A 25,102-nucleotide genomic window follows, 5' to 3' on the forward strand; every position below is an offset into this window, starting at 1 on the left:
CCTAGACTTTGGTCAGATTAAAGGGGTCCAACATCATATCCCTACCGGTGAACACCCCCCTATCAAGGAGAGGTATAGGCCCATTCCTCCTGCACACTACCAGTGCGCCAAAGACATGTTGAGGAATATGAGGGAGGCAGGGGTTATCAGGGACAGCTGTAGTCCCTGGGCCGCCCCGTTGGTACTGGTTAAGAAGAAAGACGGCACCATGCGGATGTGCGTGGACTACCGGAAGATTAACCAGATAACACATAAGGATGCCTACCCTCTGCCCCGTATTGAGGAGTCCTTGTCCGCGCTGAGAACCGCCAACTACTTCTCCACCCTTGACCTCACCAGTGGGTACTGGCAGGTGGCCGTAGCGCCCGAAGACCGAGAGAAAACTGCCTTTACCACCCCTATGGGACTCTGTGAATTCAATAGTATGCCGTTTGGGCTGTGCAATGCCCCGGGTACCTTCCAACGGCTGATGGAGTGCTGTTTGGGGCACTTGAATTTTGAAACCGTCCTGTTGTATCTGGATGATGTAATTGTGTATTCACAGACGTATGAAGCCCATCTGGAACACCTAGCCGAGGTGTTCGCGTCCCTTGCCAAGTATGGGATGAAGTTGAAGCCCTCCAAGTGTCATCTGCTGAAACCCAGGGTGCAGTATCTGGGGCATGTGGTGGGAGCAGAAGGTGTCGCCCCCGACCCCGAGAAGATCACTGCCATCCAAGATTGGCCGAGGCCAACCACCGTGAGGGAAGTAAGGCAGTTCCTGGGTCTGGTGGGGTACTACCGTCGCTTCATCAAGGGATACACGAAGATGGCTGCCTCCATGCAAGACCTCGTCGTGGGACAGACCAAGGGTGGTAGACTCATCGGCGCCCCACTGGTGTGGGAGGAGAAGCATGAGGAATCTTTCCGTCAGCTGAAAGCGGCTTTGACCGTAGAAGAGATCCTGGCTTACCCTGATTATAGCCACCCATTCATCCTCTACACCGATGCCAGCAATGTGGGCTTGGGGCCGTCTTGTCCCAGGTCCAGGATGGGAAAGACAAAGTGATTGCCTACGCTAGCCGAAAACTTCGACCGACTGAAAGGAACCCTGAAAATTACAGCTCTTTCAAGCTGGAGCTCCTGGCGCTGGTGTGGGCTATCACCGAGCAGTTCCGCCATTACTTGGCCGCAGCAAAATTCACAGCTTTCACGGATAACAATCCGTTAACTCATCTAGACACGGCCAAATTGGGTGTGTTGGAACAGCGGTGGGTGGCCAGGCTAGCCAACTACGACTTCACAATCAAATACAGGACTGGTCGTGCCAACATTAATGCTGATGCACTCTCCCGGATGCCGCACTTGTCAGAAGAAGGGTGCGAAGATGATGACCTCGAAGAGATTGAGTTGCCTGCATTTCACCAGCCACCAACTGAGAAGGTACATGTCCACCAACAATGGGTGAACCTGGATCCACTGCCCAGCCAGGAGTGGCAGGAAGCTCAGAACCAGGCGCCCGCTGTCCGCCTAGTCAAAACTCTGGTGGAGCAAGGCGCTGCTGGAATAGACCCTGCCGCCCCAGCTGAAGCCCAACGCCTGTGGAAAGAACGGACCCGGCTGCATCTACACCAAGGGAAGTTGTACCGTGAGCCGGTTAACCCAAAGACTCATGAGAAAATCCGCCAGTTGGTGATTCCCCAAGCTAAGGTGTCCACCATTCTACAAGCGTACCATGATGGTGCCGGACACTTTGGATGGAAGAAATTAGAAATGCTGCTGAGGGAGAGGTTCTATTGGAGTGGGATGCAGGAGTCTGTGGAGGCCTGGTGCCGAGAGTGTGGCCCATGTACACTGAGAAGGAAGGACGAGGCCAGCCAGAAGGCACCCCTGCACCCAATTGTTACACATCAACCGCTGGAGCTGGTCGCCCTGGACCATGTGAAGCTCACCCCCAGCCGAAGTGGGTACACTTACGCTCTCACCATTGTGGATCATTATTCAAGATTCATGGTGGTTGTCCCGGTCAAAGACCTAACTGGCCGTACCGCCGCTAGAGCGTTCCAAGCTTACTTCTGTCGACCACATGGATACCCTGAGAAGGTGCTCACTGACCAAGGCCCAGCCTTTGAAGCAGAGGTGTTCCATGAGTTCTGTCAGCTGTACGGCTGCAAGAAGATCCGGACCACGCCTTACCATGCCCAGACCAACGGTATGTGTGAGAAGATGAACCATTTGGTCCTTGGCCTCCTCAAGTCGTTGCCACTAGAGGAGCGGAACCTGTGGCCGGAGAAGCTGCCTGACTTGGTCGATATGTATAACAATATCCCATCCAGCTCAACGAAGTGCACCCCAGCATATCTGATGAGGGCTCGCCCCAGCCGACTGCCGGTGGACCTGGAAATGGGACTGGAAGCCCCAGAGACCCTCCCCTCGACGGCTGAATGGGACACCCGGCGGAAGGTTCAGTACCGACAGATTCAAGAATATGTGGAGAAGAACTTAAGTCGGAGTCGGGAACAGCAGGAGCGGCGCTTCAATCAGAAGGCGTCTGCTGGCCCTTTCCAGCCTGGAGATGTAGTGCTGAAACGGAAGAGGAAAACCCACAAGCTGGATGATCAGTGGGAACAAACCCCATACATCATACAGCCCACAGGATGGGAAGATGGGAAGGCTTACCAAATCAGTCGTGACCAAGGGGGCACTTTAGCTACGGTTTCCCGGGACCATCTGAAAAGGTGCCCACCAGCATTGAGGACAATAGCTGAAGTACCGGGTCCTCCACCAAAAGAGAAGGCAAAAGAGGTAATCCACACCGTGATGGGTGACTTCCCAGCGGACTGGCCTACACAGAATGGCGCGGTGATTCTTCCAGTGATACTGTTCCCACAACCCGTGGATGAAGAAGTGATGGAGGTGGTCAACTGTGAGCCAGAGCCAGTGCCAGTGCCCAGGGATGAACCTGTGCCAAACTCCCCTATGCCTCCGCCTGCCCCACACATTAGCAGGGAAGAGGAACTGATTGTTACCTCTCCCCCGCTGCCTGCCACCACTGACACTGGACCCCGGAGGTCCACTCGTCCCAACCTAGGTAGACCCCCACTTAGGTACAGGGAAACCGTTCTTTAGAAGTGTGTGTGTTTGTTCAAAAGTTTGAGAAAATGAAGATGATTACCGTGAAAGTTACCTGATTATCTGCTTGATTTGCAACCGGCCGTTGCCGGCACCGTTGTCCCCGTGGGGACCGCTTGAAGTTGTTTGCATAGGAACTCCTATGGACAAGCCTGTGAACTTGCAGGGCAACCACAAACATTAGTGGCTTGTAAATATGTTTTTGTTGCAGCTAACCGTACCGCCTTCGGAGAGGCAGATTGGAGGGAGGGCCCGCAGTGGAACCGGTGGCTACCCTCTGGAGGGGAAGGACAGATCCCGCTCGGGTAACTTGGTTCAGGACTGGGGTCAAGGGGTGCTGCCTGTTTCGTAGGGGCAGCATCAGGGCCAGGTTACTTGGGTGGGAGAGAGCGGCAGCCGCAACCGTTTGTTACCATAACGTTTAAGTAAGAGTACCTCCCGATGTGGGAAGATGTTATTTTAATTGTATTATGTGTTACCGTTTTTCTAATTTTACAGTTGGTGAAAATAAAACCGGTGTTGGACGGGCAGCCCGAGGACGGTCTGCGTTTTGCTAAGGGGGAATGTGACGCCCTGGGCAAGCCAGGGGTCATAGGTCACAACACCACCACGCACCCCACATTCCCTGCAGGAACACCAAGGTCAGAACACAAATCCTTGTTGCCTTCCTCAAGGGGCTGATGTTCACACCAGGGGGTGGGCCAGGCGGTTGGCTCCGCCCACCGATGAGTACACAGTCCTGGAGGTGGGAAAACCAGGCAGTTAGTTTTAGATGGAGTTTGAGAGTAGAAGGAAGTGGTAGAGGAGCTAGTGACAGGAGTTGAAAGCCTGAAGTTGGTCCGGGTGTGTGCCCCGGACTGAGACAGCAAGGTTGGCAGACGGCGGTGACCGTCTGCAGGAGAGGCTGATCGGAGGTTGCCGAAAGGACTGTGGACGGGTGGTGGCCCGGCGATACCGGAGCGGTATACAAAGAGAAGCCAGCACCAGTTGCAGGGGCCTTTCGGATCCCGGCAAGGCTAGGAGTCGCCATAATTTGCCAAATCCGTCAGTGAAGGGGACCTCCGGGTCTCCCAGCAGCAAAGTCCCGATTGAAGGCAACAGTCCGACCGTGAAGGGGAGACACCGCCACCGCCAAGGCACCAGTTTCCCAGGGCCAGCGCCTGCGGGCAAGAGAGGGGCTCCTCCGGCTCATATCCAAGCTGGGGAGCGGGTTACCGTTGGGAATCCATCGCTACCAAAGAACCGTACTTAGGTGCAGGGAAGTGACCGTCACCGCTAACTGCAGGGAACATCAGCACCGTAGCCGTCCGAGGGACCCGTCCAACCAGCCGTTTGTTTACCGTGAACTGTGTCATCATCCTTGGGCTGAGTGAGTACCTCCGTGCCGTGCGGCACAGCGCTGCCCCTGCGTCCCTGCACCTCCACAGGCCCCATAACCCGCCTGTCCACCACCCTAACCCCCCGTCATCGGGCCCCGGGACCACCAAGGAGGAGCAAACCAACATCTAGCTGCTCCATACCACCACTCCCGGGATCCCCAGACAGAGCAGCGGTGGTGTCCACACAATCACCACAACCGTGGGTGGCGTCACGGACATTAATCAAATCCCCCACCAACAAATCAACCCCTTTCACTCACGGGCGAGGAGCGCCGCTCGAGTCCCCGGGATCCGGCCCATCGCTCGAGCCACCGAGCAGCAGCAGTAGCCGCAGAGCAGCGGCGGCCGGACCCGAGCAGTGGGAGAGCGCAGCGTTGACACCCTCCTCCCCGCCCGCGACAGAGGCGCCGATCCCGGAGAACAGCGCCACCCATCTGGGGTCAGGGGACAGACAGTTATGGAGGATCTACAGCACTGGGGTCAGTGAACAGCCAGTTCTGGAGGGTGTACAGCACTGAGACAAGAGACAGATTTCTGGGAGGGTATACAGCACTGAGATCAGGGGACATACAGTTTTGGAGGGTATACAGCCCTGGGGTAAGGGGACAGACAGTTCTGAGAGAGTATACAGCACTGGGTCAGGAGACAGAGTTCTGGGGGGTATACAGCATTAGGGTCAGGGGACAGACAGTTCTGGTAGGGTATACAGCACTGTGGTGGGGACAGACTGTTCTGGAGGGTATACAGCACTGCGGTCAGGGGACAGACAATTTTGGAGAGTATACAGCATTGGGGTTCGGGGACAGACAGTTCTAGGGGGTATACAGCACTGAGGTCAGGAGACAGACAGTTCTGAGGTCAAGGGACAGACAGTTCTGGGAGGTATACAGCACTAGAGTCAGGGAACAAACAGTTCTAGAGAGTATACAGCATTGGGGTCAGAGGACAGACAGTTCTGGGAGGGTATACAGCATTGAGATCAGGGGACAGACAGTTCTGGGTGGTATACAGCACTGGGGGTCATGGGAAAGACAGTTCTGGGAGGGTATACAGCACTGGGGTCAGGGGACAGACAGTTCTAGAGGGTATGCAGAACTGGGCTCAGGGGACAGACAGTTCTGGAGGGTACACAGCATTGGGGATCAGGGGACATACAGTTTTGGAGGGTATACAGCACTAGGGTCAGGGGACAGACAGTTCTGGAGGGTATACAGTACTGGGGTCAGGTGACAAACAGTCCTGGAGCGTATACAGCACTGGGAGTCAGGGGACAGACAGTTCTGGGAGAGTATACAGCATTGGGATCAGGGGACACACAGGTCTGAAGGGTATACAGTACTGTGGTGGGGAGCAGACAGTTCTGGAGGATATACAGCACTGTGGTCAGGGGACAGACAGTTCTGGGCGGGTGTACAGCATTGGGGTCAAGGGACACATAGGTCTGGAGGGTATACAGCACTGTGGTGGGAGACAGACAGTTCTGGGAGGGTACACAGCACTGGGGTCAGGGTACAGACATTTCTGGGGGGACATACAGCTCGGCGGGATGTTAGTGCTGCAGCTCCTTTCTTCATAGTACATGCAAGGGTAAATGCTAGAGTGTATGGGCTCCTTCCAGGTACCTTCTCTTCATCTGTGGGACGGGAGTTCAGCACACTGCATGCTAGCTTCGCCCACAGATGAACTTCAATGCCCCTGCACACAATGCTCAGCAGTGACACACTGCATGCACGAAAGTGCGGCTGTCGCCCGAGCACTGCAGTCCCAAGAACTCAGCCCGGGGGCCACAGCTTACATCACCTTCCCTGCCGATGGTGGGGTGGTGGGCCTCCTCAGTGGTCCACGGCCTCAGCACTAGCCCCATTGCCCAGTGCACTGGGTGCTGATGCCGGCCTTGATCTTAGATATAGTGCACTAGATGAGAGTGGCTCAAGCAATCCAGCAGTTTACAGATAAAGGGGAGATACCGATAGGTGCATCATGGCCCCATCCTGGTATATGTTCCCATCATGGCCCCATCCTGGTATATGTCCTCATTTTAGTATATGATTAAAAATGAATAAACCTGTGTTAAAAGAAAGTAGTATTTTATTTGACCTCAGGAAAAATAAGTAAAAATATTTATTATTCTGATGATAACAAACTTTATATATAAAAAATTATGTATAATTATATGTATAAATCCGTTATTGGGATATGCCCCCGGCCGGTGGCTAATACCCCTAATACAATTGTTAAAATACAATAAAATTAAAAAATAGGTCAGATTTAAATATCAATTTTTTTTGAGACATGACATGCCATGATATACTACTTCTTCTAAACCAGTCCAGATAGATTCATTCAAAAGAGACTCATAGAAGAAAGCCGCTGGCTATGAAAAGGTGCACACAGTTTAATTAGTAAGGGTGCCTGTGTGTTTTTTGTTATATAAATTACAGTGAGAAGAAGTACGCAGTCAATTAATTAATCCTCCCTGTGTGATTCCAGTCACCCCACACCCGTCAGTGTTTAAGCTGACCGAGGCCTCACCAGAGTGTACCTGGGGTTAGAGGATGGAGATGTCTATAGTATCTGTACCTGCATTTCGTATGGTCCAGAGGAGATGAATTAATATAATCTTGAATTAAGCTGCTGTGGCTGTCCGCAGAGGCACTTAGCGGTACATTTAGCTCCTTTTATCCAGGGGAGTTAAGCTGCTGTGGTCCATGTGCATGCTCGTCCAGCATACAGCGATAGATGTCAGCAGTCTGTGTCTCCATGTGCTGCTACTGGATAAGAGATCCGGTATGAAAGGTCTTCCTGGGGTAAGCCAAGGAAAAAATATATAGAGGAAGGATCCAGCACGATTTTTCTTGTTAGATAAAAACACCAAAGCTTTATTTTGAATAATTGAAAATAACAAAAACGTGAAGACCGAAGTGTTTAAGGAATCAAAATGAGAACTTCCTGGGGTAAGGTTTTCCTGGGGTAGGAATTTACAGAGTTCGGGAAGTTCATGGAGATAACTATATGTCCACAACATGGCCCCATCATGGCCCCATCCTGATATATGTCCACACCCTTGCCCAATCCTGGTATACGTCTAGATCACAGCCCCATCTTAGTATATATTTCCAAATTATAGCACCATCCTATATTCCATCATGGTCTCATCCTGATATACTGTATATACAACCATTATGGCCCTATCCTTGTATATATGTCCCCCTCATGGTGCCATCCTGGTCTATACAGTGGGGAAAAAAGGTATTTAGTCATCCACCAATTGTGCAAGTTCTCCCACTTAAAAAGATGAGAGAAGACAGAGGAGCCTCTTAAAGAAAAGTTACAGGTCTGTGAAAGCCAGAAATCTTGCATGTTTTTAGATGACTAGATATTTATTTTCCACCATAATTTGCAAAAAAAATCTTGCCAAATCAGACAAGGTAATTTTCTGGATTTGTTTTCTCATTTTGTCTCTCATAGTTGTGATCTACCTATTATATCAATTACAGGCCTCTTTCATCTTTTTAAGTGGGAGAACTTGCACAATTGGTGGCTGACTAAATACTTTTTTTCCCCACTGTATGTCCCCTTCATAGCCCCATCCTGGTATACATGTCCTCATCAAAGTCCCATCCTGGTATATATATCCCTATCAAAACCCCATTCTGGTATATATGTCCACATCATGGCCACAACCTGGTATATGTCCACATCCTGGCCCATACTGAATTATGTCCGCATCTTGGCCATATCCTGGCCCCATCCTGGTATATATGTCAAAATACTGTCCCCATCCTGGTAGATATGCCCCCATCATGGCCACATCCTTGTATACATGTCCCCATCATAGCCCCATCCTTGTAAATGTCCCCATCCTGGTATATGTCCCATCTTGGCTGCATTTTGGCACATATGATTCCCATCAAGCTGCACAGAGTAAAAAAAAATAACAGTTATACTCACCTTCCCTCCGCTCACCCAGTGTCCTCCTCTGATGCTGGCATGCTGGCAGCTGACTTCAGTGTGTAAGTGGTGCAGCGCATGATTTCACTGCCATGCATGCCCACTTACACAACCATCAGCTGCAGGCATATTCACTCCTCCACATGCCCAGGATTATGAGTTTGCAGAGCAGTGAATATTAATATTCTTTAATAGTGGCACATTTGGCTGCCCAGCCACTGCAGTAAACTGGGTGATCAAGTGTGCTGCTATTAAAAAATATGAATATTCACTGCTCCTCACTATTATATTCCCACCAACTCTGAGCACAAGCTTGACTGCAAAGAGGTCGGTGGGATTATGGACATGGGGAGAATTCAATATTCATATCCTTAATCAGCGGGCACACTGCAGCGCAGGGACCCGACAGGCCTTTCTTCTGCAATGCATTTCAGCTGGATGTGCGTCTTCAACTGCACATCCAGCTGAAACAGACAGTGAGGTCCGCGGGCCCCATAGCAGACTTATGGCCTGCTGTCATTGGTGGCACACCATTGCTTACCTGTCTCCTGCTCTGTCCAATTGCCATGTTTGGCACTTTTACAAATCTGGCACATGCGAAATCTGCACAAGTGCTCCCCTGCACCATATGAGTGACATATAAAAAGCCCCATACACAATAATGGTTTCATGATTCTACCACTCATGGTGTCTGATGGATGCTGTGAATGACAGCTCTGCTGCCATATAGTATCGAGGGCTAGCTGAACTGTTAGGATTGTGAGTGAAAGCTCAATCATCCAATCTGAGGCAGAAGTATGAGTTCTTCTGAATGGCAGCTCAGCAGTTCTATCAGACTGGGTTTTTGGGATCTCTTCCAGATGTCATCCTTTTTGGGTGATTACATGGCTATTTAACATGGCTATTTAGCATCTACATGGCACACATTTTGATTGGCCTCCTGATAAACCTTAGGCAAAAAAAATCGAGGCAGGGGCTCATACGCATAGCATCAAAACGATGAGTATTTTCTATTAATGATTTCCTTTGGTGAGTTTTCTGCCCATTTATTGCACTTCTTCTTTATTAGGCATAAGCACTTTTTCTCATTTTTTGGTATTGTGAGCTAGGGCAGATAAGGAATAGTCGACGGAAAGTAGGGGCAGCAATTCGTATCTATTAGGATGCCGACCTCTGCAGATAGGTAGTGTACAGGAGGGACATTCTTTTATAGGGTGTCATCTTTAATTCCCTCTCTCTTTACCTGTGCACTACTGTAGTGTTTTTATGTGTATGTTACATTTTGGTATATTGGTGTCTTGTTTTAACTTTTTTTTAAAAAAAATCATAGTTTTACAGGTAGTTTATGTATTATGTTTATATGACCCTATTTTTCGTATACCATAGTCAAGAGGTCATTAGAATTTCACTTGTCAAAATGTGTTGATTTTCATTTTGTTCTCTGTTCCTTGCAGTACTTTGTTCACTGGCGACGTTATGGTCCTGAGGAGAGGACTTGTGTACCAGCCTCAGATGTCCATGCTGAGCCCGTGGTTAGGACATTTCATAGTCTCCATACTGAGAGACCGGGTCCTGAGGATCCAGAAGCCCCTCTTAGAAGGAGGTGAACTGTCGCACGGAGTTTTCAACCAACATTGCCAACTGTAATGGTGGCATTGGGCTCTGTTCAGATTGCATATTCTGACACTCTGCCCATTGGTTTCTCTGGTGTCTGGGATCACCAAAGACAGACTGATGTGTGCTGATTCATGTGAAAGCTGTGATTTTTAATTGGTGTGATTGTACAATTTACCCCTGTTTTCTAGCTTTCTTTTTGCTCTTGTTTTTCATCCTTAATCTCTTATTGTCTTTACCATTGTGTGTGTTGTATGACAGAATTTTGGTATCCCATTGTCTGTCTTTACCTGTGGTCTCATCACAGCCCTGTCTCATCCCTCCCTAAGGGGAGGGGGAGAGGGAATCAGATCAGGACTGGTCAAGAGCAGGCCAGGAAGGAGACTCAGGCATCACCACCATCAGGAGTATCCCTGAGATTAGGGATAGCATAGAGCTCCCTCGCTTGAGGGACAGCTTAGGAGCCCCGATTCCCCACTATCTCATAGTTATTGTTACAAAACCTCAGAAAATCAAGATAATCGTACTTCAGTTTGGAATTTTCTAATTTTGTATGCAAATGAAATTTCAACCAAATTAAAGATATATACATATCTTATAAGACATTTACCCATTATAATTACATTGAGTTCCTCAGTGTCTTTTGAATTCAGTAAGATGAGATTCATGTCTACATGATTCCCTATGATATAGTATGTAAACTGTAATCAGTACATAGGCTAATCATTTCTACAGTGAGATGTTGCATAAGAAAATCTCATCTCACTAAACTAATAAAGAAATTGATAGAGCAGTTAATTATGTCGCTGAAAATTACACCACATGCAACAAAGTGTGAATTATTACCATCAATGGCTCATTTATGCTGCTCATTGCATTCATTTCCTATGTGGAAACGCTTGATTTCATTTAAGAATAAAAATGCAAGTAGAAATGTCTATATGATGAACCGAATAAATGTGGATTCGCCTAATTCCTAAAAGAAGACTTCATATTTTTTTACTGGATTATTTATTTGCAGGTATCTGAAATGAACTTGAGGGAAAAAAAGTAATCCTACTATATTTACATCTTAGGATGCACACTGAGGTTTTAAAGGATTGTCGAGCAGAAACACACCAAATTCTCCAAAAAACTCAAAACTCCTCAAAAACTTGGATTCTTTTTGCTTAATTTTTATTAGTGATGAGCGAACACTACCGTGCTCGGATGCTCGGTACTCATAATGAGCAGATTTGATGCTCAGACACGCTCGACTCATGTAGCGAGTATAATAGAATTCAATGGGGAACTCGAACATTTTTCCCTCACGAAAACTCAAAACTCCTCAAAAACTTGGAAATTTTGCTTGCTTTCTATTAGTGATGAGTGAGCCCTACCATACCCGGGTGCTCAATACTTGTAACCAGCAGTTAGAGTCTAAACGTCTGAATATAATGGAAATCAATGAGGAACTCAAGCATCTTTAAAAAGAGAACAGGCACATGAAAAGTTCCATAGACTATAATGTGTATGTTTTTTTTTTTTTTATAAAAAAAATAATTGGAAGATGTGCATCAAATTCAGACATGTGAAATGGGATGAGAGAAATATGTTTCTTAAAGGCGATGTATCAGCACAAAATGACTGTCCAAAGCAAACACAGGTGCTCTGGCATTGGCATGGGTGAGCAGTTCAATGCATCTTCTCACCTAATTTTCGACCTACTGTAGACCCACCTCCTCTTTCTTGATTGACAGTCCTTGCAGGTGCTACAGGAGGGCAGAGATAGATGGAATACAAGTGTATAGGAAATGCCAATGATGCACTAAGATAGTTTGGCACCCCAGTAGTTTGGTTGCTACAATAGTGTTGCCCCACAAGGGTTAATACTAAGTCTGGAAGCAAGAGGGGGAGTCCCTTGGCCAGTAGTACCCACATTCAACACAGTTCTTACTCCGGGCCAGCAGAGGAAGCTCTAAACCTGGTGTTTAGGGAAGTTTCCAAGAAGCTCTAACCTGGGGGAGGAGTTAGAGGAGTGACAGTTGGAAGCTGACTGTTGAAGAGAGAGGAGCTCGAGAGAGAGGAGCTTGAGTAGTGCAGACAAGCGAGCTGGGGTCGGGAGCTAAGATAGCCAAGTCCAAAAATGCGAGGTCTGCAGAAAGGCACAGGAGGAAGATTCTGGGGAGTGGAGCTGAACCGGCTCACCTCAGAAAAAAACGCTAAAGACCGGACATCGGAGTCCGTGTGTTGCCAGGGGTACTCGAGTCCCGGTAACCAAATCCAAAGGGCAGGAGGACTGCAAGTCTCCTGGCCCCACAACAACCCAAGAGTACAGTCGCACATCAGGGACCTGGAGCCGCTGCCAGCAGAGCGGCACCTGAGAAGGCCTGCACAGCCTACCGTCCAGGTAAAGGGTAGTACTACAAGTCCCAGCAGAGAGGGCCTCCATTTGACTAATGCAGCAAGGTCCTGTAGGAGAGAAGAAGAGCGTCGTGAGAAGGCCTCAATACTCACCTGGCCAGGGAGGTACTCCCCAACTCCTTCCAGGCCAACCAGATTGCTACCATCACCTGTACTCCCAGGACTTCACCGGTTGTTGTGGAGTTAAAGGAAGGAGGTAAAGAAACTGCTGTCTTTGTCCATTATTGTCCGTAACCCAACCCTGCACCCTGAAGTCCACTGGGTTCCCAAAATAGATTTTCCAACGATTGCCCCGAGGTCCCACTCCACCTGTGAGGAGCAAGAGCACCTCAGCTGCACCATTATCACCTGCCCCGGGGAACACGCAGCGCAGCGGCGGCCCACATAGCCGCAAAACCTCAGGTGGTGTCACAAACTTTATTTTATTGTAAATACAACTCCCATCATCATCCCCTTTATTAGAAAAGACACCGCCAAGGTCACGGAACCGGACGCCGCCACCACTGACATCCCCGGACTAGTCTGGCTTGGTTCGGAGTATCGCCTAAGGCCCTGGGGCTGGGCGTGTCAATAGCCTGTACTAAGTTTGAACAGTCACATTGTGCAGACAGACTACCTTTATCACTAAACTTGAACTAAAAGAAAATTACCAGTAGAAAAAAGGTTTTAGTCATTATGAATCTGGGTTAAAGCAATGCTAATAGATGCAGCAACAATTAGTCAAAATAATAATAATAGTCTAAATTAAAAAAAAAAAAATTAAGAGTAGGAAAAACTAATAAAGGAAATCACACTAATGAATGTCAGAAAAAAAGAGATCTCCACTCTCCCATATAGATGAAATGGGTCATTTAATAAAAAAAAATTACAGCAAGCATTACTGTATATACTTCCTTAATGCTGAGGCTATGCAGCGACAGTAAAGGCTGCTTTACATGCAACAACATCGCTAATGAGATATCGCTGGGGTCATGAAATTCTTTAGCGACGTTGTTGCGTGTGACACCCACGAGCGACCGCTAGCGAGCAGAAATACCAAATCATTGATTGTTGACACGTTGTTCCTTTCCCAAATATCATTGCTCATTTTGGACTCAGGTTGTTCGTCGTTCATAAGGCAGCACACATCGCTATGTGTGACACCCCGGGAACGACGAACAACAGCGTTCCTGCGTCTTTCAGCAACAAGGTGGGAGTGACGTGAATGCGGCTGCTCTCCGCCCCTCCGCTTTTATTGGTGGCCTGCTGTGTGACGTCGCTGTGATGCCGCACGAACTGCCCCCTTAAAAAAGAAGGTAAGTCCATTTGAGCGTCCTAGCGATATTGTTCGCCATGGGCAACGATTTGCCCGTGACGCACAAACGTCGGGGGCGGGTGTGATCACTAGCGACATTGCTAGCAACATCGCTAGCGATGTCGCAGAGTGTAAAGCGGATTAAAAATTTCGGTCTGGTTGAGCGCTAATAAAAGGGCTGCCAGTCTTGTAAGGTGATTTGCTTTATTATTAATAGTAATAAAAAAGCTCCTGTTTTACACAACACGTTTCCTGATACCTGAGGAAAGCAACAGAGATTTTGTTGAAACGCGTTGTGTAAAACAGGATCTTTTTTATTACTATTAATAATAAAGCAAATCACCTTACAAGACTGGCAGCCCTTTTATTAGCGCTCAACCAGACCGAAATTTTTAATCCACTATATGCACACTCCCGACAAGGGAATTCGGTTAGAGCTGCTTAGAGGAACAGGACCTACCAAGTCTTACTCATTTAACCATTTAGCTAAAGGACGGAGGATCGCACAGGTGCTCCAGGATCTAAGGTGGCGGTGAATCTCAGGAGCCAGCAGCGATACCAAATCCGGATTCATTCAGCATAACAACGGTAACGTCAACGGAGACAGCCCCTTACTCTGGAGGAATTATCTACCTACCACTGGGGTTGTGCGAGGGCGCACAACCTCTTCAGGTGAGCAAACCCATATTTGTATTAATATAATTTCAGCCCACGGGTGCTTCTCATATGCGCTACCTCTTCCTTTTTTGCAGAGTGTAAAGCGGCCTTTATTCTCAGACAAGGGTATGTGAAGATGTCTTGTGCACATACCTTTAGAAAAAAATTACTGAAAGTCAAATTACTGACCAAACAGCGGAACATTACCTGTACAGTCATGGCCAAAAGTTTTGAGAATGACACCAAAATTATATTTTCACATGATCTGTTGCCCTCTGGTTTTTAATTGTGTTTGTCTGATGTTTACATCACATACAGAAATATAATTGCAATCATATTATGAGTACAAAAAGGTTATATAGACAGTTAGAATGAGTTAATGCAGCAAGTCAATATTTGCAGTGTTAACCCTTCTTCTTCTGGACCTCTGCAATTCTCCCTGGCATGCTCTCAATCAACTTCTGGATCAAATCCTGACTAGAGATGAGCGAACCGGCCGTGGTTCGGCTTGAGTTCGGTTCGCCGAACGGAGGTCTCATTCGAGTTCGGTTCGGCGAACCGGTTCGGCGAACCACTCGAACCGCATAGTAAACAAATGGAGGCAATCACAAACACATAAAAACACATTATAAATGTACACATACAGTTAATAAACATTGCCATAACACTTACCGGTCCCCTCGATCCCTCCTGCACTCTGTCTCCTGCCATTATTCCATCCGATGATCGCTGAATCCTCCCGGTAACCAGCACTGCCAGCAGTGATGCAGGACCTATCGTGACGTGAAAAATAGCCATGTGACCAGTCACGTGCCTGTTATCTCATTGGCTACAGACTGGTCACATGACTATGACGCGTCATGTAGGACCTGTCATTGCATCTCTCTGTTACACGGTGCACGTTTGTGTATCGCCGTGTACCGGCGACATGTTCTAGCTCGACTCCCCGCTCTGCTTCCCCGTTCCCTTAAGGTACCGTCACCCTTAGCGACGCTCCAGCGATCCCACCAGCAACCTGACCTGGCAGGGATCGCTGGAGCGTCGCTACACGGGTTGCTGGTGAGCTGTCAAACAGGCAGATCTCACCAGCAACCAGTGACCACAGCCCCCAGCTAGCAGCACGCGTGGAAGCGATGCTGCGCTTGGTAACTAACTAAGGTAAATATCGGGTAACCAACCTGATATTTACCTTGGTTACCAGCGCACACCGCTTAGTGCTGGCTCCCTGCACTCCTAGCCAGAGTACACATCGGGTTAATTTAACCCGATGTGTAGTCTGGCTATGTGTGCAAAGGGGTTGGCACTGGCAGCGTGAGAGCGGCGAACGCTGGTAACTACGGTAAACATCGGGTAACCAAGGAAAGGGCTTCTGGGTTACCCGATGTTTACCGTAGTTACCAGCGTCAGCAGAAGCCGGCTCCTGACCGGCTGACACAGCCGGTCAATCACGGAGATCACCGTTGCCATAGCAATGCGCTTGGTAGTGGTGACGGGGACGTTCCCTCTACAAGCACGCAGCGGCACCGGAATCACATGATCGGAGCAGCGTTGCTATGGTAACCCGTGCCACCGGGAGCCTGTGGTCACTTTTATAGAGTGATTTCTGCACGGAGCACAGCGTCTTCCCCCATGCAGCTGTGCTGTCTGATGTAGTAGAGCTGCATGTGTTGAAGGGGAAAGAAGACAGAAGAGCATGGATCGTGGAGGGCTGACAAGGGGTAATAAAGATGAAGTCTCTAATGTGTCTGTGTATTTATTTCTATTAAAGTATTTTTTCTCTGTGTGGTGTTTTTTTTTAACCCTTTATTGGAGATTCTTAATGGCCGGGTCAAACGTGCCTGACATTAAGAATCTCTGGCTTAATACTGGCTAGTAAAACAAAGCCAGTATTAACTCATGATTACCCAACAAGCCACCCGGCTCCAGGGCTGTTGGAAGAGTTGGATACAGCGCCAGATGATGGCACTTCTATGAGAGCGCCATTTTCTGGGGCGGCTGCGGACTGCAATTCGCAGCAGAGGGGCCCAGAAACCTCGGGCTAACCTGTGCTGTGGATTCCAATCCCCAGCTGCCTAGTTGTACCCGGCTGGACACAAAAATGGGGCGAAGCCTACGTCGTTTTTTTTTTTTTTGTTTTTTTTTTAATTATTTCATAAAATTCATGAATTAATTAAAAAAAGGGCTTCCCTATATTTTTAGTTCCCAGCCGGGTACAAATAGGCAGCTGGGGGTTACGGGCAGCCCGTACCTGCCTGCTGTACCTGGCTAGCATACAAAAATATGGCGAAGTGCACATCTTTTTTTTGTAGTTTTTTGGCAAAAAAAATTAAAAATGCTTCCCTGGATTTTCCATTGCCAGTGAAGGTAACACCAAGCAGTGGGGGTTAGCAGCCAGAAGCTGCTTGGATTAACCTTAGCTAGCAATACAAAAAATGCAGCGGGAGCCCATATATATTTTTTTTAATTATTTATTTAAATAACTAAAAACAAAGAGGGCTTCCCTGTATTTTGATTGCCTGACATGACAGTGCTGTAAAAAGAAATCTTTAAAAAAAATGACGTAGCGCTCCGCGGTATTTTTGATTCTCAGTGCAGATAAAGCACACAGCTATGGGTTGCCACCCCCATCTGCCTGGCGTTACCTTGGCTGGCAATCAAAATACAGGGAAGCCCATTAATTTTTTTTATTTAAAAAATAGTTAAAAAAAAAATGATGTTGGGTCCCCCCATTTTTGATAGCCAGCTAGGGTAAAGCAGATGGCTGTATCCTGAAAACCACAGCTGGCAGCTTTACCGTGGTTGGGGATCCAATGTGGAGGTCACCCCAGGCTCTTTTTTTATAATTATTTTATAAATAATAATAATTACAAAAAAAAAGTAGGGTCCCCCCCCAAATTGGATCACCAGTCAAGGTAAAGCGGACAGCTGGGGTCTGGTATTCTCAGGGTGGGAAGGTCCATAGTTATTGGGCCTTCACAGCCTAAAAATAGCAGGCCAGAGGCACCCCAGACGTGGCGCATCCACTAGATGTGCCAATCCTGGCGCTTCACCACAGCTCATCCCGTGCCCTGGTGCAGTGGCAAACGGGGTAATAAATGGGGTTGATACTAGTTGTAAAGTCACCTGACATCAAGCCCAGCAGTTTGTGATGTCATGGTGTCTATCAGATACCCGACATCACAAACTGTCAGTACTAACAAAAAAAATCGCCAAAAATTTTTTATTTGAAATAAAACTCCCCAAAACATTCCCTCTTTCACAAATTTATTGTAAGGAAAAAACGGGAACATATCACCAATTTTCTAGGAGTGCAGACCCTCCATGTGAGGAGTGTGGGTGCAATGAATCTGCACCCACTCTTCCCGGGTCCACAGCAGCAGAGTCCATCTCGTAACGGTTGCTACCAAAGCTGCAATGCCCTGCTCATGAGGTAAGGGCATGCCTAATCAGGAGAACTATTCTACATTTCCAAATATTGGTATTTGCTGATATTATTGCTATTCCACCTACTATATATTGGGGATAGGATCTTGGAGATGGAATACCCCTTTAAGTCTAGTTATCCAGCTGAATGAATACTAAACAACAGAGCTCGCTATTTAGATGTGTTTTCTTGTGGCGTATAATGGACTCTCATGTTTGGTAGTCGTTCAGCAGGGCAACTATAAAATCAAATACCTCCATTTGGAAATGTAGTATAGCTCTCCTGATCAACTATGTTCCTTACTTCATGAGCAGGGCATTCCAGTAGCTTACAGATGCATGATTACCACCACTCACTGTGTCTAAACACAGGCAGCTGAGCTGACAGCCACTCTGTGCGTCTATTGTGAAGGAGGGGGATGCAGGGGGATCAATGCTGCACAGGTACTGTGGGATACTGGGGAAAACCGGTGGGGTTATAGTGGTGACCTGGCAGGGCCTGGGGAGGAGTTTTCTGTCGCATGTTCAGCAGGGAAACTAAAAATCAAATGCCTCCATTTGGAAATGTAGTATATACAGTAGCTCTCCTGATCAACTATGTTCCTTACCTCATGAGCAGGGCATTGCAGTAATAATAATAATTTATTCATCGCTATTAATTCCATAGCGCTTTGCATACATTGTGAACACTGTCCCCATTGGGGCTCACAATCTAAATTCCCTATCTGTATGTCTTTGGAGTGTGGGAGGAAACCAGAGTACCCGGAGGAAACTCACGCAAACACGGGGAGAACATACAAACTCCTTGCAGATGGTGTCCTTGGTGGGAATTGAACCCAGGACTTCTGCGTTGCAAGACTGCAGTGCTAACCACTGAGCCACCGTGCCGCCCATTTAGGTTACAGATGCATAACCACCACTCACTGTGTCTGAACACAGGAACTTGAGCTGACAGCCGCTCTGTGCATGCGGCTGCGTTCATTGTGAAGGAGAGGGCCGCGGGGGATCAACGCTGCACAGGTACCGTGAGACACCGGGGAACACCGGTAGGGTTATAGGGGGTGACCTGGCAGGGCCTGGGGAGGAGTTTTCTGTCACATGTGTCATGGCACATGCGACAGAAATCAGAGGAGTAGGGTGAATGCGGCCGGCGCGCTGCTGTGCGAGCGGCAATCTTGGATTTCTGGGAGGGCATCAGGGGGGGTACTTTGGCGACACCGGGGGACCGGAGGGGCCCGGGTAGGAGATTTATCATGATTGTTCATGCCAGATGGGAGATAAATAATTTTTTACCGACACTGTCATTTACTGCAACGTGATCATCGGTGTACGGTGTATACCTGTGATCACGTGAGCGGGGACCGGAAAAACCGTCCTGAATCAGGATCTCCAGGGTCTCACCTACGCCTGAAACCCCGGAGATTTTCTGACGCTGGGGGGCGTTATTCACTTGTTTCTGCCTGCTGTTTATAAACGGCAGATCAGAATAAGGCTACATTAACACGACCGATCTATTTTTGCGGTCTGCAAAAAACAGTCCTTTTTTTTCACGGTTGCATCTGTGTGGTATCCGTTTCCGTTCCGTAGACGGTCCGTATGTCATCTGTTTGTCATCCGTGTGCCTTCTGTTTTTTTTGCGTACTGCAAAAAAACTGAAGGAAGGAAAATACATAAATTTACCCAGGATCCATAGCTTCATCCTACATGAGGCGGTCACATGTTCATTCCAGTGCCATTTTCTACTGCTTTTCACAGTGTAGAGCGCTCTGGTGATTTTCTAGTGCTTGTACACTTCATATCAGTCTTTTCTGTCATTATAATGGCAGAAAGACACATAATGTCCCACTCTCCTGCATTTTGTAATTTTGCACCCTTTGGTGCCTTTCATGTGACACTAAGGGGTGCTTAGCTTTGTATTTAGTCAAAAAAAATGAAAAAAAAAAATGACGTAGGGTTCCCCCTATTTTTGTTTCCAGCTAGGGTAAAGCAGACGGCTGCAGCCTGCAGACCACAGCTGGCAGCTTCACCTTGGCTGGTAATCCAAAACTGAGGCACCCCACGCTGTTATTTTAAATTAAATAAATAATTTAAAAAAAAAAAAACAAGTAGGGGTCCCCCCAAAATTGGATCACCAGCCAAGGTAAAGCAGACAGCTGGGGTCTGATATTCTCAGACTAGGGAGGTCCATGGTTATTGGACTCTCCCCAGCCTAAAAATAGCAGGCCACAGTCGCCCCAGAAGTGGCGCATCCATTAGATACGCCAATCCTGGTGCTTCGCCCCAGCACATCCCGTGCCCTGGTGCGGTGGCAAACGGGGTAATATATGGGGGTTAATACCAGATGTGTAATGTCACCTGGCACCAAGCCCTGGGGTTCGTGATGTCTGGCGTCTATCAGATACCCGACATCACCAACCCAGTCAGTAATAAAAAAAAATAGACGACAAACACATTTTTATTTGAAAAAACACTCCCCAATACATTCCCTCTTTAACCAATTCATTAGAAAGAAAAACAAATCCAGGTCTGGTGTAATCCAAGGGGTTCCCATGACGATCCACACTGTCCCAGTCAATGAAGAGCAGGATGTTCCCCATTGGCTGGGAGAGCAGTGCAGTGACCTGAGCTAACATCAATGGGTCAGCCCAGGTCACTGCAGGGGATGACAAGTGCTGCTGTCAGCGAGGTACATTACCTGCGCTGATCTCCTGCACACTGACTTCAATCATCTTCACAGCCAAGTATCGCGAGTGGCCCATGACGTCACCGCTAGTCAGTCTCGGGTCGGAAGCGAGAGAAGGTGATGTGACAAGCGGCAGTGACAGCGCTGAGGTCGGGATGGCGGGACTTCATCACCACAGGTAAGCCTAGCAGTGCCATGTGTGCAGAGTGCCAGGTGGGTGGAGCCTAGCGGGGTAATGTGTGCAGAGTGACAGGTGGGCGGAGCCTAGTGGGACCATGTGTGCAGAGTGCCAGGTGGGCGGAGCCTAGCGGGGTAATGTGTGCAGAGTGCCAGGTGGGCGGAGCCTAGCGGGACGATGTGTGCAGGGTGTCAGGTGGGCGGAGCCTAGCGGGACCATGTGTGCAGAGTGCCAGGTGGGCGGATCCTAGCGGGGTAATGTGTGCAGAGTACCAGGTGGGCGGAGCCTAGCGGGGTAATGTGTGCAGAGTGACAGGTGGGCGGAGCCTAGTGGGGCAATGTGTGCAGAGTGCCAGGTGGGCGAAGCCTAGTGGGACCATGTGTGCAGAGTGACAGGTGGGCGGAGCCTAGCGGGGTAATGTGTGCAGAGTGTCAGGTGGGTGGAGCCTAGCGGGACAATGTGTGCAAAGTGCCAGGTGGGCGGAGCCTTGCAGCGCCATGTGTGCAGAGTGCCAGGTGGGCGGAGCCTAGCGGGGTAATGTGTGCAGAGTTCCAGGTGGGCAGAGCCTAGCGGGACCATGTGTGCAGAGTGTCAGGTGGGCGGAGCCTAGCGGGACCATGTGTGCAGAGTGCCAGGTGGGCGGAGCCATGTGTGCTGGCAGCGGAGTGCGAAGTGGGTGGAGCCTAGCGGGGTCATGTGGCGCTGAGGACGTCAGTGTCGTGGACTACATAGCTGGGGACAGGTGAGTGTGAGTGTGTGTGTGTGTGTGTGTATGTATGTGTACATGCCGCATGCAGGAGGGGGCGGAGCGAGCTGAGCGGGGAAGTGTCGGCTTCCTTCACACGTAACTAGGATAAATATCGGGTTACTAACCAAAGCGCTTTGCTTGGATACCCGATGTTTATCTTGGTTACCAGCTTCTGGCAGGCTGCCAGCGATGGCTCCCTGCACACTGTAGCTGTAAAAAGCCCTGCTTTTTGCTGCTAGAACCGTTCTCGAACGTAACTAGAACTTTCGAACTTTAGCAAAAAGCTCGAGTTCTAGTTCGATCTAGAACACCCCCCAAAATCACTCGAACCGCGAACTGGAGAACCGCGAACCGCGCTCAATTCTAATCCTGACTGATAACTGTCCATTTTTGCATAAGCAATGCTTGCATTTTGCCAGACTTTGTTGGTTTTTGTTTGTCCACCCGTCTCTTGATGATTGCCCACAAGTTCTCAATGGGATTAAGATCTGGGTAGTTTCCAGGCCATGGACCCAAAATCTCTATGTTTTGATCCATGAGCCATTTAGTGATCACCTTTGCTTTATGGCAAGGTACTCCATCATGCTGGAAAAGGCCATGTTGGGTGTCAAACTGCTCTTGGACAGTTGGGAGAAGTTGCTCTTGGAGGACATTCTGGTACCATTCTTTATTCATGGGTGTGTTTTTAGGCAAGACTGTGAGTGAGCCGATTCCCTTGGCTGAGAAGCAACCCCACACATGAATCGGTTTCTGGATGCTTAACAGTTGGCATGAGACAAGACTGTTTGTAGCGCTCACCTCTTCTTCTCCTAATAAGCTGTTTTCCAGATGTTCCAAACAATCGAAAAGGGGATTCATCTGAGAAAATGACTTTACCCCAGTCCTCAGCAGTCCACTCCCTGTATCTTTTACAGAATATCAGTTGGTCCCTGATGGGTTTTTTTGGAGAGAAGTGGTTTCTTTGCTGCCCTCCTTGAAACCATGCCTTGCTCAAGCAGTCTTCGCCTCACAGTGCGTGCAGAAGCTCTCACATCAGCCTACTGCCATTGCTGAGCTAGCTCGGCACTGCTGGTAGTCCGATCCCGCAGCTGAAACAGTTTTAAGATACGGTCCTGGCGTTTGCTGGTCCTTCTTGGGCGCCCTGGAGCCTTTTTGGCAACAATGGAAGCTCTCTCCTTGAAGTTCTTGATGATGCGATAGATTGTTGACTGAGGTGCAATCTTTGTAGCTGCGATACTCTTCCCTGTTAGGCCATTTTTGTGCAGAGCAATGATGGCTGCACGTGTTTCTTTACAGATAACCATGGTTAACTGAAGAGAAACAATGATACCAAGCACCAGCCTTCTTTTAAAGTGTCCAGTAGTGTCATTCTTACTTAATCATGACTGATTGATCGCCAGGCCTGTCCTCATCAACACCCACACCTGTGTTAATGGAACAATCACTAAAACAATGTTAGCTGCTCCTTTTAAGGCAGGAATGCAATGATGTTGAAATGTGTTTTGGGGGTTAAAGTTCATTTTCTTAGCCAATATTGACTTTGCAAGTAATTGCTGTTAAGCTGATCACTCTTTATGACATTCTGGAGTATATGCAAATTGCCATTAGAAAAACTTAGGCAATAGACTTTGTAAAAATTAATAATTTGTAGCATTCTCAAAACTTTTGGCCATGACTGTATAACTTGCTGCTCTAGAAATCACAAAACTAAGTTTAATCATTATTAACCCCTTCTCCCCGGGCGGTTTTCCACTTTTCATTTTGTCCGTCCCTTTTTGCAAGAGCCACAACTTTTTTATTTTTCAGTCAATATAGCTGTACGAGGGCTTATTTTTTTTGAGGGACGAGTTGTAAATTTGAATGACATTATTCATTTTACCATGTAGTGTACTGGAAAATGGGAAAAAAAATTCCATGTGCAATGAAGTTGCAAAGTGCCATTCCACAATTGTTTTTTTTATATTTTTTTTATTTTTTATTTACCATGTTAATTATGTGGTTAAACTGATCTGGCAGTATGATTCCCCAGGTCAGTTTGTATATACAAAACATGTATGGTTTTTTTTATTATGTAAATGCTGAAAAAAATTCTGAAATTTGTAAAAATAAAATTATGCTTTTGTCGTCATTTTCCAAGACCAATAACGTTCTCATTTTTCGGTATCTGGGGCTAATTGAGGGCATATGTTTCATGTCCTGAGTTGATGTCTTTAATTATACCATTCTTGGGAAGATGCATTGTTTTCATGACTTATTACATTTTATTGCAATGTTGCGGTAACCAAAAAACCCATAATTTTGGCTTTTTTTCCCGTTATGAAGTTTACCGATTTGATTAATTTATTTTATATTTTGATAGATTGGCATTTCTGAACCTGGCAACACCGAATATGTGATTGTTTTTTTAATTAATTTTTTTTTATTTTCCATAGGCAAAAATGGGAGTGATTTGAACTTTTGTTTTTTTTATTTTTGACATTTTTTAAAACTTTTTATTGTTTTTACTTGTCCCCTTACAGAACTTGAGCCCTTCACTGTCCGATCTCTTCTGCTGTTCTGAAGCATCACTCTAAACCACAGAAATGCTGTTCTCCTGTGAATGCCGACGCTCAGCCAGCATTCACAGGAATTTCATCATGACATCAGCTGACGTAATGAGGCCGCTGATGAGAGCAGGTAATGGAGCGCTCCTTACAGCGCATGTTAGAGTTTGACAGTATGATCTAACTACTTAACAGGTTTGGGTGGATCTCAAGTCCACCACGCCTGTTGGCTGCACGTTGGTTGAACAGACCAGCTGACAGTTCCAGGGAAAGATGAGAGCTCAGTACATGAGGGACATGACCAAGGACGTATAGGTATGCCCTTGGTCATGAAGGGGTTAGGGTCACATAACTAGAATCTTTATGGATTATTATACGTATTTATATGGAGCAAACGTATAATTTAGTGGGTGCAACCCTACTGAATGTGTTTTCATAGTGCTGATAATGGGTCTGTAAAGCATTGTTTTATATATTATTGTCATATGAGAGCATTAACGCTGCATAGGTAATGCAGAAACATATTTCTAAGGCACCCTAGCATAACACCATCAACGTCTGACTTTCTAGTACTTTGGTGGTCTTTTTTTATTTGCAATGGTGCTTACATGGTTAATACAGTGGCATGTGAAGGTTTGGGCATCACTGATCAAAATTACTGTTATTGTGTACAGTTATGCAAGTTGAAGATGAAAGGATCTCTAAAATTCATACAGTTAAAGATGACACAATTGCTTTGTATTTTAGACAAAAAAAGCAAAATATTTTCACCTTTTACATTTTCAAAATTACAAAAAGGAAAATGCTGCAAAAGTTTGGGCACCCTTGGATACTTGTGTGCTCAGATAACTTTGACCAAGGTTTCTAACCTTAATTAGGCTGTAGAGTTATTGCTTGTTCACATCATCGTTAGGAAAGGCCAGGTGATGTAAATTTCACAGGTTTATAAAAACAGAACAGCTATAGGAGTGAACCCGGAGAAGTAGCAGAGCTGTGGCGGGTGCTCTCAGAACAGCGATACACATTCACCCGTGTGGTTAGATACTTATGGGACTGACACAAGCTGAACTCCCTCTCCCTCCTTGGTAGCCAGTGGGAACATGTCTGCATCTGTAATG

The sequence above is a fragment of the Anomaloglossus baeobatrachus genome, chromosome 2, assembly GCF_048569485.1.
Source record: "Anomaloglossus baeobatrachus isolate aAnoBae1 chromosome 2, aAnoBae1.hap1, whole genome shotgun sequence".
Taxonomy (NCBI): domain Eukaryota; kingdom Metazoa; phylum Chordata; class Amphibia; order Anura; family Aromobatidae; genus Anomaloglossus; species Anomaloglossus baeobatrachus.